Source organism: Trichosurus vulpecula, chromosome 3 (genome assembly GCF_011100635.1).
Source record: "Trichosurus vulpecula isolate mTriVul1 chromosome 3, mTriVul1.pri, whole genome shotgun sequence".
Lineage (NCBI taxonomy): Eukaryota > Metazoa > Chordata > Mammalia > Diprotodontia > Phalangeridae > Trichosurus > Trichosurus vulpecula.
The window spans coordinates 363,573,305-363,588,473 of NC_050575.1; the positions used below are offsets into that span (position 1 = coordinate 363,573,305).

General features: G+C 38.6%; 2 pseudogenes; both read left to right on the forward strand.

Moving 5' to 3' along the window:
- LOC118841651 overlaps window positions 1-15,169 on the forward strand; it is a 1,013,973-nt pseudogene that overhangs the window by 556,278 nt on the left and 442,526 nt on the right.
- LOC118841321 lies at window positions 115-13,500 on the forward strand (annotated as a pseudogene).

A 15,169-nucleotide genomic window follows, 5' to 3' on the forward strand; every position in this document is an offset into this window, starting at 1 on the left:
CACACCCTACCACCCACTGTGACTGAAACCCGGCTCATGCTGCACGAAGTCTCTACCCGAAGAAGAGAAGGAAAAGCCGCTACTATCAGGCTTCTCCGCGCTGGAGCCCCTAGCATGGCTGACTATATTGTGGAGTATGATTAATGCAGTATAGGATGATGAACTGACCATTCGAGTTGGGGATATCATCCGAAATGTGAAAAAAAAACAAAACAAAAACTAGAAGAGGAAGGAAGGTTAGAAGGGGAACTAATTTTGTTAAGGAGATTAATAGATCGAACCCAAGGAGGAAAATTTTCCTTTCAAACAAAATAAGCCTGGAAATGTGGCCAGTCTTGTACAAAGCAAAAACACTTACGGACTTCCAGCAGGAGAAATTCAGGCACTTCCCTTAACCAGAAATGTTAAGAACAAAGTAAAGAAGCTGCAGTGTAAAGTTCTCTATGAGTATATTCCACAAAATGAAGATGAATTAGAGTTCAGACAGGGAGATGTTATGGATATTAATGAAGAGGTAGAAGAAGGCTGATGGAGTGGAACTTTGAACAAGTCAGAATTGTTTCCCTCCAATTTTGTGAAATTAGAGATAGCTGATGATGGAGAAGCCCATGAAGCTCAAGAGGAATCAGAGGCTGTTTTTACTAGCCCTACCTCACCTTTAACCTCTCTAGGAAACTGCAGCTGGATCAGTTGCACAGCCAAAGAAAATTCGGGGTATTGAATTTGGAGATATATTTAAAGAAGGCTCAGTGAAGTTCCGGACAAGAATATCCAGTAATGAAGTAGATGAAAGAAAACTGGACAAACCTTTAATTACTCATACACTAGGATTCAGACCAACATAGTATCAGTGTAAAAGTTGCAAAGGCAGAAATTGAAGGCAGATATAAAGCTAAGGAATATTATAGAATATTATTTACCCATGAAGGTGCTAATGACAATGAACTTTCTTTTAAAGAAGGGGAAATCTTCCATTTGATAACTAAGAACACTGGAGAAGTAGAATGGTAGAAAGGTGAACTTAACCGTAAAGATGGAGTGTTTCCAGACAACTTTGCTATTCAGATACACAAACAAGATAAGGACTTTCCAAAACCAAAGAAGCCACCACCCCTCTTCCAAGGGTCCAGCTCCTAATCCTGAGCCTACATTTTAGAGAGGTATTTTACTTCTAGGCTTGAAGAAAAGGATGAAAAGTCAGCTTTGGAACAGAAGCCTTCAAAGCCAGCTGCTCCCCAGGTACCACCCAAGAAACCTACTCCTCCTAACAAAGTCAGCAATTTAGTAAGATCTTCAGGGATGACATATCCAAAGCAACCAGAAAAACCAGTTCCAACACCACCATCTCCTATCTCTCATCTCAATGGGGAAATTCCTACCTTCCTGTCAAAGACAGAAAATGAGCTGGTATGGAAACCAAACACAGCACCCATTCCTGTTAAAAACACTAGAGAGCAAAGGGATAAATGGAGTCTTCCTTAAAATGATAACTAAAATTGTCAGCAAACATTATATGTAATGGGGATAAGCTAGAAGCATTTCCAATAAGATCAGGGTGAAACAAGGATGTCCTTATCACCACTGTTATACAATAATGTTCTAGAAGTGTTAGCTTTAGCTATAAGGGAAGAAAAAGAAATTGAAGGCATTAGAATAGGCAATGAGGAAACAAAATTATCACTCTTTGCAGATGATATGATAGTATACTTAGAGAAACCTAGAGAATCAACTAAGAAACTACTTCAAATAATAAACAACTTTAGGAAAGTTGCGACATATAAAATAAATCCACATAAACCATCGGCATTTTCATATATTACTAACAAAGCCCAGCAGCAAAAGATAGAGAGAAAAATTCCATTTAAAGTAACTGTGGAGAATACAAAATATTTATGAGTCTACCTGCCAAGAAAAACCAAGAAATTATATGAATATAATTAGAAAACACTTTCCACACAAATAATAGCAGATCTAAATAATTGGAAAAATATCAGTTGTTCATGAGTAGGCTAAGCTAATATAATAAAAATGACAATTCTACCTAAATTATTTTACTTATTCAATGCCATACCAATCAAACTCCAAAAAATTATTTTATAGAGCTAGAAAAAATAATAACAAAATTCATCTGGAAGAACAAAAGGTCCAGAATATCAAGGGAATTAATGAAAAGAAATGCAAGGGAAGGTGGTCTAGCTATACCAGATCTAAAACTGTATTATAAAGCAGCAATCATCAAAACTACTTCATAATGGCTAACAATTAGAGTGGTGGATTAGTTGTACAAGTTAGGCACACGAGATACAGTAGTTAATGACTGCAGTAATCTACTGTCTGATAAACCCAAAGGCTCTATATTCTGGGATAAGAACTCACTGTTTGACAAAAACTGCTGGGAAAACTGGAAAACAATATGGCTGAAACTAGGCATAGACCAATATTTTATACTTTGTACCAAGATAAGGCCAATTTAGACGTAAAGGGTGCTACTATAAGCAAATTAGGAGAACCAGGAATAGTTTACCTGTCAAATCTATAGAGAAGAGAAGAATTTATGACTAAACAAGAGACAGAGAACATTATGAAATGCAAAATAGATAATTTTTATTACATCAAATTGAAAAGGTTTTGCACAAACAAAGCCATGAAACCAAGATTAGAAGTGGAGCAGAAAGCCGGGAAATAATTTTTCCATCCAGTATCTCCAACCAAGGCCTCATTTCTAAAATACATAAAGAACTGAATCAAATCTATAAGAATACAGGTCATTCCCCAAGTGATAAATGGTCAAAGGATGGGAACAAGCAGCTTTCAGATGAAGAAATTGAAGATATCTATTGCCATATGAAAAAAAAATGCTCTAAATCACTACTGATTAGAGAAATAAAAATCAAAACAACTCTGAGGTACCACATCACACCTATCAGATTGGTTAAGATGACAAAACAGGAAAATGACAAATGTTGGAGAGGATGTGGGGAAAATTGGAACACTAATGCATTGTTGGTGGAATTGTGAACTGATCCAGCCATTCTAGAGAGCAATTTGGAACTATGCCCAAAGGATTATAAAACTGTGCATACCCTTTGACCCAGCAATACCACTTCTAGGTTTGTATCCCAAAGAGATCATCAAAATGGCAGAAAGATCTACATATACAAAAACATTTATAGCAGCTCTTTTTTGTGGTGACCAAGAAATAGAAATTGAAGGGAAGCCCATCAATTGGGGAACGGCTAAACAATTGTGGTATATGAATGTAACAGAATACTACTGTTCCATAAGAATTGATGAACAGGAGGACTTCAGAAAAACCTGGCAAGACTTACATAAACTGATGCTGAATGAAGTGAGCAGAACCAGGAGAACGTTGTATACTGTAACAGCAACATTATGCTATGACCAACTTTGAAAGATTTAGCTCTTCTCAGCAATGCAAGGATCTAAGACAACTCCAAAAGACTCATGATGAAAAATGCTAGCCACATCTAGAGAAAAACCTATGGTGTCTGAATGCAGATTGAAGCATACTGTTTGCTCTTTTTATGTTTTGTTTCTTCTTTCTTGTGGTTCCTCTAACTGGTTCTAATGCTTCTTTGCAGCATGACTAATGTGAAAATATGTTTAATTTGAATATATATGTAGAGCCTGTATCAGATTGCATGCCACCTTGGGGTGGGGGGTTTGGTGGGAGGGGGAGAAGATTTGGAATTCCAAATCTTATGGAAGTAAATGTTGATAACTTAAAATAAATAAATTTTTAAAAAAAGGATGAAAGATAACCACTGTGTGTATTTGTAGTTGTTTTTGTTGTGGCAATAAAACAATATTTATCTTTAAAGCAGTCTTTCTTACTCCATTCTCAACTAGCTTCGATCTCTAGTTCATACTTCTGCTAGTTCTTCTGTCTATGTCTTTCTTATGCTCAAAACCATCCAAAGATTTCTTATTGTTTATTAGTAAAGTTGAATTTTTAAGCCTGCTCTTCAAGGTTTCCACAACTGGTGCCTCTGTAGCTCTACAAAAGGAATTGTAAGTTAATAAAAATTTTAGGGCCAGCAAGAACCTTTCCAGACATCCCCTTCCCCTACAACTGACAACACCCTAACTTTGCACCCATTTGCCTCACATCCATTTTGTGTATACCTGTATATGTGCTTTTTGTCATCCCAAATAAAATGAGAGAACTGGTTTTTTCATGTCTTTCCTTGTATCCTTAGTGTTAAGCACGATGTCTGACACTATAGTTTCTTAATAAATATTTGTTGTATTATAGAATAAACTTTTAGTAATTTGCAGTTGAATGAATAAATGACTCCAACCTGGGTAGAGTTTATCTGTGAGAATTTTGACTTCTTGAAATCCTTTATTTTTCTATATGTCTATTTTACTTCAGTAATGTACAATATAGTAGAGAAAGAAATTATAAAACTATATCCTTTTTCACAAGAGGACTAGGAAGACAAAAACCCTGTTAGAAGGACAGATGTTGGCAACCAGAATTAAGTGAACTAACACTGGACCAGGGGTGGAGAACCTGCAGCCTTGAGGACACATGTGCCCTTCTAGGTCCTTTGGTGCAGCCTTTTGAATGAGTCCAAGTTTTAGAGAGAAAATCCTTTTATTAAGGGGGTTTGTTCTGTGAAGTTTGGATTCAGTCAAAGGGCTGCACTTGAGAACATAGAGGGCTATATGTGGCCTTGAGGCTGTGGGTCAACACCCCTCCATTGGACTTTTGAAAGAGAGGAGAAAGAACAATAAAGGGAAACCAGCCATAGTGTGAGAACTGTCTTGGGTTAAAGAGGCAGAAAGTATAGGCTGCCATGAAATCCTGGGCCCCAACAGAGGATGTCTGGGGATGTCTGGTGTTTTCATGCTCTTTTTAATGAGGCCTCTGGGGGAGCTAAGGGCATGGTAATGGGAAACAGAGTGAAGGGAGAAAACATTGAGAGAGGCCCTTGAGAATAAGAGAAGGAACTAGAGGCCCTCGATCCCCATCCCCTTCCAGAGCCAACTCCTGATGACTGGCCTGATTAGTATTCCCAATTCTGCCTTTTGGCAGGGCACTGTGGCATGAAGGTAGGGAAGTGTCTTATGCTCTCTCTCATCTCCTCTATCCTCATTCTCTCCACTTCATCTCTGACCTCTAATCTTTGAAAAGTTGCTGGGTTAGGGGACAATATTTTGAAACTGACTTCCATATGTGGATTAGAGCCAAGGTAGGCATCTCTGAAAGTTTATGGAAAGTCAACAAGTGCTTTGCTTAGTGAATGAAGTTTAGATGACTGAGGCTAGAGGAGTGGGGGGAGGGGCCTGAGTTTCTGGAAGTTCTTTTCAAAAATGATTTAGATTTTGGCTTATCCTACAAGAAGGAAATGTTGAGCATAGAGTGAGAATTGCAAGCCTTCTCAAGTAACGAGATCAAATGACCCTTTCTTTGCTTGAAATGTGTGTTGGGGTTGGAGAGGGGTTAGAAATAGTTTTGGAGGCTGAACCATAGGGCTGAAGTAGAGTAAAAGTACAAGGTACACCCCATAGGAGGAGAGAGGCCTGGGGGCCAAAATAAATGACATTTTTCTGACTGTTGTTTTAGCTTTCCTGTTCATTTCAAAGGCAGATACGTACTGCAGTCTGTCAGGATGTTGAAGATATGTATGTTTAGGAAGAAGTGAGAAAGTGCTTTTCTGATCAATTCACATCTTGGTTTCAAATTGTTCTTGTAGACTGATAGCCTGTGCACTTAGTGGCTTACTCTTCTGTCTCTGATCAATTTTATTAAATTTTTAAAAAGTATTAAGCCTCTAGAATTTAAAAGTTCAGGAAGCTACATAGGATAACATTAGCCAAACCTTTCTTTTCTTAGATTTATTTAATCTTCAATTCACAGAACAAAACAAGCATGACTATAACACAGTACATTACATTAAAAAAGATGATTGCACATGAAACTGCAAATCTATCATGAACAGCTTGCCATTCCCTCCAAATGTACAACAAAGTTGTTATGTAAATTACTTTTTTCCTTTTTTTCTTCCCTATGCCACCTCCATCCTAGAGATGGTTACTATTAGACACAAATAAGTATAAATATGTAAACTTATTCTGTACATACTTCCATTTATCAGTTCTTTCTCTGGATGCAGATAGTATCTTTCTTCACATTGCCTTTATTTTTAATCTGTGCATTTATAATAGTCAAAATGACTTAGTCACTCAAAGTCAAGCTTAAAACAACATTGCTGTTACTATATACAGTGTTTGCTTGGTTCTGCTCACTTCACTCTTCCTCTTTTCATACAAGTCTTTCCATGCCTTTCTAAGATCATTGATCTCATCATTTGTTATGGCACAGTTGTATTCCTTTACAATCATACACTACAACTCATTTAACCATTCCCCAATTGATGAGGATCTCTGCAATTTCTAGTTCTTGGCCGCCACAAAGAGAAGTGCTATAAATATTCCATTCCCATTCAAAGTTATAATTACTATTTGTGAATTTCCCTACATCTTATTTTTACCCATTACTTTCTTTCTCAGCCTCTCTTTTCACCTTATTCCTGTTATCTTATCTTCTCCCCTTAATCTTCCCACCCCACGCTTCACCCACCCCTCCAAGAGCTCTCATTCCCTCCCTTCACCCCCACCAATCCCAATCCATCCATTCCTCTCAAAGTCCCTCCTTCACCCTGTACCCCAGTTTTCTCAGATTTCTATATATTCAGAAGACTTCTAACACACTTCCAGATGTACACATTGTTTCTTCTTCAACCCAGTTTACAGTACAGTAAGGTTTCAACATACTAGCCCTCCCCCCCATTTGCTTCTGCTGTATTAGTTCTTCCTTTTATGCCCCATTTTAATAATATAGTTGCTTCCTTTTACCTTTCCCAATTTTGATTTTTAGAATCATTCCATCATACAAAACTAATCCCCAACCTTTCTTTTAAATTGCCTTAGTAATGATGACAATTTTAATAATATTGATTTTATGGGTTGTGTGTGTGTATGTGTATGCCTTATAATTTGTCTTTAATGTTTTCCTTACATTTCTTCTGGATCTTTTATATTTAATTTTCCCTTGAATTCTGGTCTTTTTGTTACAAATACCTGAAAGTCTTTCAGTTTGTCAAATGTCTTTTTTTTTCATTCAGGAATATACTCAATTTGGCTGGGCAAGTTATTCTTGGATGCAGTCCCAGCTCTTTTCCTCCCTGAAATATAATGTTCCATGACTTATAGTCTTTTAGAATAGAAACTGCTTGGTCTTATGAAATCCTGATTGTATTTCCAGAGTATTTCAATTGTTTCTTGTTTTTTTTCTTGTTGTTTGTGATATTTCTCCTTGGCCAGGGAGTTTTGAAACTTGGGTATGACATTCTTGTAAGTTTTCTTCCTGGGATTGCTTTCAGGTGGTGAACAGTAGATTTTCCCCCCTGTTTCTACTTTATCTTCTTGTTCTAGAGCTTCAGGTCAATTTTCCTTAATTGGAATTTTGGAATATTCTTGGAATATTGTATCCAGATACTTTTTTTGATCACAACTTTCAGGTAGTCTGACAATCCTTATGTTGTCTCTCCTTGATCTGTTCTACAGACCAATTTTTTTTTCTAATGAGGTTTCAGATTCTCTTCTATTTTTTCTGTTTTTATGATTTCTCAGTGTCTTATAACATATTTCAATTCACTTACCCAATTCTACTTTTAAAGGAGTTATTTTCTTAAGGGGTTGGACTTCTTTTTTCCAACTGGTTAATTTTCTTTTCATGATTTTCTTGGATTGTTTTTTTTTTAATTTTTCCTCAGTCTTTTTTGATTTTTTAATTCTTTTTTTAATTTCTTCCAAGAATTCCTTTTTGTGTTTGTAACTATTTGTTGTTATACAATACTATAATGAGTACTGAAGAACACACAAAGTTTAGAGAAGACACATTTTGCTTAGTCAGGGGACATAGCATAGTTGCCAATTAAAATGGATCAATTATCTTTGATTTTGTCAATATGAATACTACTTATAACAAAAACAGTCACAACTCCACAATTTGGTGGATAGTCTTTGGGAGTTGCTAAACTGAATAACTAACCATTCTTTGACTGTCCTTGTTCTGAGCCTCTCCCAACTTAGCTAGGCTGGTCCTCATATAATCCTAGGTATTACTGCCTAAAAGTCACAGACCAATTTTATAGCAATTCTGCCCTTGGGATTATAGCTACTAAGTATATGACCCAGTGACAATGGGCCCAGTAAGAGGAAAAAAAAACACCTCTTTAACAGGGTTGGGATCCCAGGCCTGCACTTAGAAAGGCCACTCTCTCCTTTGTGGCTACCAATGTTGTCCCTTACTCTCATGCTCTCAACGAAAGAATTCATAAAAGTACAAGGACAAGGTCAACCACAGGTATTTATGAGAGACAATATCAGCTCAGACAGACATAGCTTTTATATTTTATTATTTCTTTTTGCTTTTAATTATTTTATTAGTTAATTTATTTATTTTTAGTTTTAAACACTCAAATCCATAAGTTTTAAATTTTCTCCCCCTCCCTCTCCTTTCCCTCCCGAAGACAGTGTGCAATCTGATATAGGATCTCCATTACATTCCTATTAAACATATTTTCACAATAGGCATGTTGTATAGAAGAATTTTAATGAATGGGAGAAACCATGAGAAAGAAAAGCAAAACAAAACAAAAAAGGAAAATAGTCTGCTTCACTCTGCATTCAGACTCCATAGGTCTTTCTCTGAGTGTGGATGGATTTTTCCATCATGAGTCCCTCAGAATTGTTTTAGGTCCTTGCATGACTGAGAAGGGCTAAGTCTATCAAAATCAGTCACCATACACTGTGACTGTTACTGTGTATAATATTCTCCTGGTTTTTCTCTCTTCACTCAGCATCAGTTCATTCAAGTCATTCCAGGTTTTTCTGAAATCTGTCTGTTCATCATTTCTTATAGCACAATAGTATTCCATTACATTCGTATACCACAACTTCTACAGTCATTCCCTAATTGATGGGAATCCCCTCAATTTCCAGTTCTTGGCAATCACAAAGAGAGCTGCTATAAATATTTTTGTATATGTGAGGAGATGTAGCTTTTAACAGATTATAAAGACATGATTAGGATTGGATGCCAGTTGAATCCCTTTGCAATAAGGCAGGGGGAGGGGAGTGAGAAATGCCAATTTTTCAGTTCCTCAGTGTCTCTTTCCCCTTAGCTTTCTTGCTGTTGGTGCAAGCATCTATGATAATAAATAGAGTCTTACGACTTACTACTTGTTCCTTTTATTGTCACCTTTCATAGTCTCCCTCGGAGGATCGTGTCTGAGGAAGTTGCCAGATGCTGCCATTATGCTCCTACTTTATGTATGGGGGAAAACAGCACCACCTCCCTTCATTCCTTATTCAGAACTCCAGGAAACCCCATCCACCCAAGCATGCAGTCCTGGTCTTGGACTAAGTTTCATGTCTTCTGTCACTGTGAAGAGATACAGGTTCCAAGGTCTTTAGAAATGTAGTTCACCTTGCTGGAGTCCAACCTTCACCATAAGGGCTCTCATATTCAGAAAAGAGACATACAACTATGGCCCATACTTGAAGCCCTTTGAGCCTGACATAACCTGTCAGCATTTGAATTCGGCTGGTATAACCTTTGCACAACAATAAGGCATCACAGTAAGGTTTTAAATCAAGTGGTGTGTGTACAAATAACTGTAAACGCTGATGATTAAGAGGTCCAGATTACTTAAATTTATTATTGATCGAGGGATCAAGGAAGGCTTCTTTCTAAAACTGGCTTTTGTTCTGGATTTAAGTGATGAGTAGGAATTTAACAGTAATGGAATGAAATTTAAGGATAAGGAACTGTGTGAGCAGAGATACAGTGGTGAAAGAGTCCAGGGAATATGCAAATAGTTTAATCCTAGAAAGGTAGGATGGAATGAGAATGTGGAAGGGATTAAATGCTAGACCAAGACATTTGTAAATAGAGAGCCATGAAAGGATTTGGAGCAGGAGAAAAACAGGAGAATCCCAATGCAGAGGAAAAATATGTTAGCAATATGAAAGATGGGTTGAAGCTCTCAAGGAGCTTACACTATGCATGTTGTTTTCCTTTTTTTCGAAGAAGACCAAAATGACTTGTTGATGTCAGGGTCAATGTACTGGGGCTGATCAGAACAATATATGAACATTGGGGATGGAAATGTCTCTAAATTTTAAAATAATGAAATAGTAAAATGATGTAGGTGATGTTTTTTGACCTGAACATAAACTAGATGTAAGTGAGGCAGAATTTCATGAAGTTGTCAGCCTAACTTTCCCTTCCAGAGTCACCAGGAACCATGGGAAAAAGAAAGAAAAAAGTCTGTGAGATAGATATATAAAGATGCCTCGTGTAAATTAAATGCAAAAAAAAACTATAATGCATTCATTAAAGAACAACACTAAATTATAGACTAAACTCATCTTTTGTAAGTCAGATTATGAAGGAAAGTGTTATCTATATTCTAACTCATATAAGGATTATGAGTGTTTTTTATTTGTGCTTTTAGTAGTTAGAAATATTAACAATTCAAACATCAATATACTTGTACAAAGAACAAACATTTTTTAAGCATCTACTATGTTCCAGGGGGTACAATAAGAAGGAAAGACAGTTCCTGTCCTGAAGGAACTTACATTCTAATGGAAGAGACAACATGCAAACATACACGAATCAAGCTACATGAAAGATACATTGGAAAAGTTTAACAGAAGAAAGGCACTAGAATTAAGAGTAGTTGGGGAAGGCTGCCAGTAAAAGGTGGGATTTTAGTTGAGATTTAAAGGAAGCCAGGGAAGTTGGTAGGTAAAGCAGAGCACAGAGAGCATTCCAGGTGTGTGGGAGAGCCAAAGAAAATGCCTGGACGTGAGAGATGAAATGATTTTTTCTTGGAATAGCCAGGAGACCAGTGTCACTGGATTGAAGAGTATATGTCGAGGAATAAGGTGTAACAAGACTGGAAAAGTAAGAGGTGGCTAGGTTATGAAGGACCTTGAGGATTTTTGATTGATCTGGCATGCAATAGGGAACCACTGGAGTTTATCAAGTATGGGGTGGTATATTTGGACCTGCATTTTAGGGCTAAATCAGTTTAGTGCCTGAATGAAGGGTGGAATGGGGTGGGGGAGAGACTTGAGTCAGGCAGACCCACAAGCAGGCTATTACAATATTTCAGGGTTCAGGTGATGATGGGCTGCATCACAGTGCTGGCAGTGTCAGGGGAGAGAAGAGGGCACATTTGAGAGATATTGCAAAGGTGAAACCAAGAGGCTTTGGCAACAGATTGGTTAGGGGTACAGGGTGCAGGAAGGTGGGAGAGAGTGAGGAATCCAGGATGACTCCAAGACTGCAAGCCTGAGAAACTGGGAGGATAGTGTTTTCTTCTGTAGTAACTGGGCTGGTAGGAGAAGAAGAGGGTTCAGAGGGAAAGACGAGTTCCTAACTTTGTACCTACTTCTGCTTGATACAATTTGACATTATTAATGATTATCATGATGTATTGATATTTGTGTAATAAAAAATTAGTGGATACATGAAAGCCTTCTATTAAGAATTTACCATATTCCAAGCTCTAGGGTAATAATAGAAGGTAGGGATATAGCACCTGCCCTTAGATAACTTATATTCTAAACGGAGACAGAAGACAAAATGGAATGGTGGCCATAGAAGGGTGTTTTGGTCTGGAAAGTCACAGGAATTGTTTGAAATAACTCTAATCAGCTCTACAAAAGAGTAGGGAAAGTCTTAATATGATTTTGCAGGACCAGATATTGAGTGACTTGCCCAGGGTCACATAGCTAGCAAATGGTTGACTTAACACTGAAACCCTAGTCTTTGATAACAAAAGTGTTTTCCCCATAGAACAGAGTTGATGTATTTAGTTAAGTTTTATTTTGATCAAAACATATATCAGGGGCTTTGAGGGATGGTGGGGCTTTTTCCTTACTTCAGAGAGAGAATCTTTGTACCCCAGAAACCTGGAAGATACCCTTTCAAGTGAAGACTAGAACCCCAGAATATTTGGGGTACAGGTCTATAAAGGAATAAAGATAATCTGCAAGAAGTGAGTCTGCGTCATAGCTGGCTGTATCACCCCTTTCCTGTCTGTAGTATTCATTTACAGTATGACTATCCTAGAGGCAGTTGGCTAATGGTCAACGTCAGTGGATACATTCCAGAAGCAACTGGAAATGTGTTGGGACATGGGCATTCATTCCAGGGAAAGTAGGGGTGTAGGACACTGTGTTAGGCCCTCTGTGAGAAATAAGGACTTTTTTTTTTGCTACCATGACTTAACAACATATATTTTGCATATGACTTGATGATATCAGTGCTCTTTAGAGCTTACACACTTACTCCAATGATGTTTCCATAGCTGAAAAGTCTTTGAATTCTCTTCAGGCTATGAAACATATTTTCAAAAGGCCATAATGAGGTTAAATGTTCAGCCCTGTGGGTGGATTAGCTGTGGGATTCTCTCTCAGTCCATCTCTTCATCTCCCCAATCCAGGCTCAGAAGCAGCAGCAACATAACAATGGAAAATCAGACCAGCACCTATGAGTTCCTCCTCTTGGCCTTCTCCAGTCACCAAGAACTCCTGTTCCCACTGTTCCTGGCCCTATACCTGGCAGCTCTCTTGGGGAACCTGCTAATCCTTGTTGCTGTTGTCTCAGACCCACGCCTCCATACACCTATGTACGTGTTCTTGGTCAACCTGTCCCTGGCAGATCTTTGCTTCACCTCCACCACAGTGCCCAGGCTCCTCTATGCCCTGCTGACAGGGGACCAGACAATCACCCATTCAGCCTGCCTGTCCCAAGTCTTCTTTTTTCTGATGGCAGGCAATGTGGACAGCTATGTGTTAGCTGCCATGGCATGGGACAGATATGTTGCCATATGCAAACCACTGCACTATACTACTGTGGTGACCCTGCCACGCTGTATAATGCTCTTGGGGGCTGTGTGGTTAGGCACAGCTGTGCATTCTCTGCTCCACACATCCCTCCTTGCTCATCTCACCTTCTGTAGCAATCATGCTCTCCTATACTTTTTCTGTGATATCTATCCTTTGTTACATCTTGCCTGCTCTGACACCTCCCTCAACTACCTGGTAGCTATAGTTGAGGGTGGATTTGTAATCCTTGTGCCTGCTGTTTGTATTATGGCCTCTTATGTCTTCATTGGAGCTGCTGTTTGTCAGGTTCAAGCCCCTGGGGGTTTCCGCAAGGCATTTTCCACTTGTGGATCCCATCTAACAGTTGTTCTTCTTTTCTATGGAACTGTAGTGTCTGTCTACCTGAAGACCCCAAGCCAGGCTGAGGGCCAAAAGGAAGACCAAGAACTTGTGGCCATAGTCATGTTTTCTGTGGTGGCTCCAACACTAAACCCCTACATCTATAGTCTGCAGAACCGAGAAATCAAAGCAGCCCTGGCAAGGCTGTTTATGAGGAGTTAGGGTTAGGGTCTGGATGGGAAAATGGCCAGTGTAGGAACCCTGCTGGAGCTAGTCTTCCTTTGTTTTTCTCTCATCCATTCATTTCCTCAGTTGCCAGACTAAAATTGACTTAGACAGATGTACATACTAAGGTCAGGCATTTTCATGCAATGGAAGCAGTTTTATTTCGGGCTTGGGGACAGAGGGGGAATCAGTATCTAGGACTATAATTGCAGGTACCCAGTACAGTAACATAATTCAGCTTCTGCTGCTCCCCAGCAAAGATGCTTCAGTTTTTAGTGTGTCTTCCTAACCTTGAATTTTATCCCCTTCTTGGCTTCAGTTCTCCTCTCTCTAGCTCTACAAGAAAGTCATCTTGTCTTCATATTTGCTTCTACCTCAGCCCAAAGTGATCTTTCTGGAGGCAGGAAAGCTCATGCCAGATTTCTACCTGATACCTCATCAGACTAATAGTTACCTGTAACCTACTAGGCACCTTCATCCTGAATTGCAACTTGAGACATATTTGATATTTAGATTTGGAGAATCTTTCCTAAGACTTGTTACACAATTATCTATCCTACTTCATCTCTAAATAGCAAGTCAACGGCATATATACACATAAACTCACCCTGGCCATCTTCATGCACATAAGCTAGTTTATATGAGCCTGGAAGAACTAAATAGATGGCTTCTGAGGGATCTGAAACAAAGAAAAATTGGAGTCATGATCTTTTTCATTATTTCTCTATTACTACTTCCACTATCCTAATTGGAATAGTGTAAGTAAGGTCAATTTTAGTGTAAGGAAGGTAGATTTTAGTGTGTGTAAAGTAGATTTTTGTTATTATTTCATAGGGTTTAGTTTCCCAGGACCTATGGCCATAACAACCTCAGTTTCCCAGGATCTGTGGCCATAATAATCTCTGTTTACCAGGTATTAGATATGTGTTCCCAGGCTCATGGTTCAAAACATCTCTACCATGCTTGCATAGCATTATATAAGGATAGATAATATAAACATGTGTGCTCATACTGTAAACATCCAATGTGACTGCACAGTGAGAGAGATATAGGGATGAGGTGATGCAAACTTGTGAAACTATTGCTGGCAATATGCCTTCTTTGTCTGATGTCCTATAAAACACGTGGTCAGTGGCCAGTGAGCCTTTATGGTTGAATGCACAAGCTGGAATGCTGTGTGCCTTGATTGGCCCCCATCAAGGCTTGGAAGGGGGGAATCTGTGTTTGCCTCAAATGGCCCCCATTGAGGCCCAAGGGGATTTAGGAGAACCCTTTATGGTTGAATGCACAAGTTGTGGTGTGCCTGTCTCGATTGACCCCATCAAGATGTAAGGATAGTTGCCCCCTCCTTGCCAGCCCCTGCAAGAAGGGTGATTAGGGAATACTGTAGGAGTTTATAGTGCTTCCGTTATCAGCAATACTGTATTGGAGTAAAGCAGACTAGAATAAAGCTTATTATTAACCCCTTTGAAGTTGTCTTTCCTGTCTGACCAGCTCAAGAGTAAACTTGTTAGAGGCTGGAGTGTGAAGCCTCCAGTGCTTCTTGTGTATTATCTGTCTAACAAATCGTTTCCCAGGCATTGAATGGCAAAGACAATGTCATCTAGAAAGATACATTAGGTAGTTAGAAATCCAGAACAACAGGTGTTGAAGAGACTTTGGATGT